Source organism: Etheostoma cragini, chromosome 14 (genome assembly GCF_013103735.1).
Source record: "Etheostoma cragini isolate CJK2018 chromosome 14, CSU_Ecrag_1.0, whole genome shotgun sequence".
NCBI lineage: Eukaryota > Metazoa > Chordata > Actinopteri > Perciformes > Percidae > Etheostoma > Etheostoma cragini.
In genome coordinates, this window is record NC_048420.1 from 24,928,249 (window position 1) to 24,933,128 (window position 4,880).

Consider the following 4,880-nt stretch of genomic DNA (forward strand, 5'->3'; position numbering starts at 1 on the left):
AACTGCAGGAGATTCTCTTGACCATGTCTACATGCCTAAATGCACTGAGTTGCCGCCATGTGATTGGCTGCTTGGAAACTAGGTGTTAACGAGCAGCTGGACAGGTGTACCTAATAAAGTGGCCGGTGAGTGTATATACACTACATTGTACTCAAATGGCCTCCACAGTCACCAGATCTCAATCCAATAGAGCATCTTTGGGATGTGGTGGAACGGGAGATTCGCATCATGGATGTGCAGCCGACAAATCTGCGGCAACTGTGTGATGCCATCATGTCAAAGTGAGAAGAGGGAATATTGTTACTCAGGAAATGGACCCTAAGGACTCTGCAGTCATTGTTGAAGTGTCCTTGGGCAAGACCCTGAACCCCGAGTTGGCCGCGGTGCTGTGCACAGTAGTGTGTGTGTGTGTGTGTGTGAGTGTGTATCTGATGAGCAGGTGGCACCTTGTACGGCAGCCCCGGCCACAGTGTATGAATGGTGAATGTTTCCTGTAGATGTAAAAGCGCTTTGAGCAGTTGTTTAGACTTGAAAAGCTCTATATAAATACAGCACATTTACTTAATTTCAAAACCTTATTCACAACGCGAGAACCTGTTTTACCATATGCAGCAATCTCTGTAACCTATAATTAATTATTTGTACAATTAATGTTCATACAGAACAATCAGAAAGGGACAACAACTAGAAAAAGAAGTAAGTGACTTCAATACACGCTGTGAGCATATGTATCATCTGGGAATATCAGCACATTAATATCATCTGGAATATCACTACATTAATATCATCTGGAATATCACCACATTATTATCATCTGGAATATCACTACATTAATATCATCTGGAATATCACTACATTAATATAATCGGGAATATCACTACATTAATATCATATCGAATATCACTTCATTAATATCATCTGGAATATCACCACATTAATATCATCTGGGAATATCACTACATTAATATCATCTGGGAATATCACTACATTAATATCATCTGGAATATCACTACATTAATATGATCTGGAATATCACTACATTAATATCATCTCGAATATCACTTCATTAATTTCATCTGGAATATCACTTCATTAATATCATCTGGAATATCACTACATTAATATCATCTGGAATATCACTACATTAATATCATCTGGAATATCACTACATTAATATCATCTGGAATATCACTACATTAATATCATCTGGGAATATCACTACATTAATATCATCTGGGAATATCTCTACATTAATATCATCTGGAATATCACTTCATTAATATCATCTGGAATATCACTACATTAATATCATCTGGAATATCACTCCATTAATATCATCTGGGAATATCACTACATTAATATCATCTCGAATATCACTTCATTAATATCATCTGGAATATCACTTCATTAATATCATCTGGAATATGACTACATTAATATCATCTGGAATATCACTCCATTAATATCATCTGGGAATATCACTACATTAATATCATCTCGAATATCACTACATTAATATCATCTGGGAATATCACTCCATTAATATCATCTGGAATATCACTCCATTAATATCATCTGGAATATCACTTCATTAATATCATCTCGAATATCACTTCATTAATATCATCTGGAATATCACTTCATTAATATCATCTGGAATATCACTCCATTAATATCATCTGGAATATCACTACATTAATATCATCTGGAATATCACTCCATTAATATCATCTGGGAATATCACTACATTAATATCATCTGGAATATCACTCCATTAATATCATCTGGAATATCACCACATTAATATCATCTGGGAATATCACTTCATTAATATCATCTGGAATATCACTACATTAATATCATCTGGAATATCACTACATTAATATCATCTGGAATATCACTACATTAATATCATCTGGAATATGACTACATTAATATAATCTCGAATATCACTACATTAATATCATCTGGAATATCACTACATTAATATCATCTGGAATATCACTACATTAATATCATCTGGAATATCACTACATTAATATCATCTGGGAATATCACTACATTAATATCGTCACACTTAATCTTCGGAGGGCCTCCTGTAACCTGAAGCTAAGAACACGGAGGCTGCGCTGCTCATCTCTACTTTTACAGAGAGAGTGGACACTGACGCGACTGACGCGACCCTACTACAGTTGTTAACATCTAAACAACTGTAGTAGGGTTTAAATCCAACTCGCGACAACAATAATGACAAGTAGGCAAATGCATGTTAATAAAAATAAAGCAGAACACATGCACAAGACAACGGAATAACTGTTAAAAACGTTAATTCCGGATCAGACGGCAGCTGATTTAACATACGAGACTCCAGGATTAATCTTGGCCCGGCTGTTGGCCCGGCTGTTGGCCCGGCTGTTGGCCCGGCTGTTGGCCCGGCTGTTGGCCCGGCTGTTGGCCCGGCTGTTGGCCCGGCTGTTGGCCCGGCTGTTGGCCCGGCTGTTGGCCCGGCTCTGGACCAGGCTAGCCGCAAGGAATAAATCTCCATGGTTACTTGGCTGGGTTTAATTCAATCTGGTTTTGTGCAACCGAGTCACATAACACTGGGCGCTGCTGCGTGTGCATGCGCGCTCTAAAGCCAACTATTGATAAATAAAAAATGTTACTGTTGACGTTCATTTATCTAGAAAACAGCCCTGAAATCACCTTCACCAAACTCGATGTAAATATTCACTACTTTTAGCGTGTATAGAGCAGCATATCTCCACCAGACTCCATGTAAATAATCACTACTTTTAGTGTGTATAGAGCAGCATATCTCCACATGTAAATGGGTGAATTAAGAGTGTATTCCAACCAGACCAGAGTGTTGATTGGTGGAACAGTGGAAAGATGAACCAAGACGGCTTTTGGTACGATGATAAAAGTAGTGATTATTTACATGGAGTCTGGTGGGGTGGCGACGGCCTGTTAAAGAGAGAAGATTCCAACAGATGTTATGAATAAATGCTTATTTCCATCCGTCCTATCGTCATATCGTCGCTGAGAGAAGAGAGCACAGGAAGGAGAGAAAGACCAGCTGAAGGTTTAATGGACTAACCTGCTCTGTGGACCCGGAGCTGAGGGTTGAAAACAGCGTCCAGTAGTTCCCGTTGTCGCTCGTTCTCCTCTTTTGAACGACAAAGTTCCTCCTCGTACTCTGCTATCGTTCTTTCAAACAGCCCAAATATCTCTTCAGCAGCCGCAGTTAGTCGCTGCTCCACCAACGCTCTCAGCATCTGGACTTTACACATTTTACCTCTTTCTAACACAACAAAGACCCTCTGCTAACACTCCTTTCGAAGAGACGCCATCTTGATCAACGGAAGTTAGCCGCAGTCGGGACTACAGCTTCCGGTGCAGTTTAGTTCTCGAGCTTCAAAATAAAAGTCCGGAAATGTTCCAGATTTCCTCTGAAGAACACGTAGGAATATATATGATTAAAAAACACTTTTGAAAGAAAGACAAATACTTTATTATATTGTCAGAGCTCTGAGAAAAACAACTAAACAAATTAAAGATGGTTGTTGGAGCCATTTCATTGGTTGACCAGCGTGTGATGCTGGAGGGGTAAAAGTTTATTTAAATGTGGCCTAATTGGGTCAGCTGTGTTGGTCCCAGCTTTTAGACTGTGGTTAAGTGTAGGATAAGGATTAAAGAAGACCAGTTATTACGTTTGATTAGTTTTGTTTACTTTAAATAAATGGATTGTCATATCCAATTTAAGTTTGAAACTAAGCAAGTAATTCCCCGAAAATTCTTATTACCAAGACACGCATTTAAACAAAAAACAAGCTGCGGTACAGTGGGACAGTTTCCTGCAGATTCCAGCTCCTTTAGGCTGGACAGGAAGTGAGAAAAACACTATGGTGCGATTCTGATTTAATAAAATATAATCAGACCCCCATACTAGCTGGTACACAGTCTCTAGTTGTTTTAATTATGACAGAGTAGCTGTCAAAGTGCTCTACATGCGATCTGTTGCTGATTTTTATGAACAGACTGGAGATGATCCGTGATCTGATCAGATTTAGTGTCTCTGACTTCTAAACGTCTATCAGCCACACAACGTGATCTGGACAGAATAAGTCTTTAAATCAGACAAATAGAGTTAAAATCCCTCCGATTAAAAAACAATAAAAAGTTTTTATAAAATGTCATCATGTTGTAAACCAATCAGGTGTTAAATCAGCTGAGAAGCCGGCATTTCACAGGATGCTCTGGGTCCGCCTGGCTCTTGCAGTCGGTGAAAAGCAACTGCGCCGACTGGTCTCAGACCTGCGTCTCAGACCTGGGCCCCCCTGGTCTCAGACTTGCGGCCCCCTGGTCTCAGACCTGCGCCCCCCTGGTCTCAGACCTGCGGCTGCCTTGCTCTCGTGAGATTTCCGTTGCCAGTGTGCATGACGTCAGAGCGAGTCGGGATCAAGTCAGACACAAACCTACCCAGGTGATCGATTCTAGCGCAGACCTGGCTCATCTCCAACGAGCCAAGTGATAGTAGGCCCGCCTCGCCTGTAAAGTGGAGAGGAGGCGGCAGCAGCCGTGGGGGGGAAGCAGCGGTAAAGTCCAAGAGTGTATGGCTTTAGCCTGGAGCGTCCCATGTCATGCCGTCCTTTCTCATGCCGTCCTGCCTGGCGCCATCCCCGAGCTTCTACTTTTCAAAATTAGTTTAAGTAAAAGCTTGCGACAACTATCATGCTAATGAATAAAACACTTGAAATAGTTGGTGCTTTTTTTTATATTAAAAAATATATGTCCGTCTCTAAAATAAATGCAGATTATAGGCAAACTAAAAGATTCCTTCTATGGCTGCAACTTGGAACTTCTCCCGTCTCATGCCCTCT

The 4,880-nt window shown here is 40.4% G+C and overlaps 1 protein-coding gene across 1 annotated transcript in view; it reads right to left on the bottom strand.

Annotated features, from left to right (window-relative positions):
• LOC117956462 (involucrin-like) overlaps positions 1-4,880 on the bottom strand; it is a 107,819-nt gene that overhangs the window by 88,593 nt on the left and 14,346 nt on the right. The gene's annotated exons all lie outside the window — the stretch shown is intronic.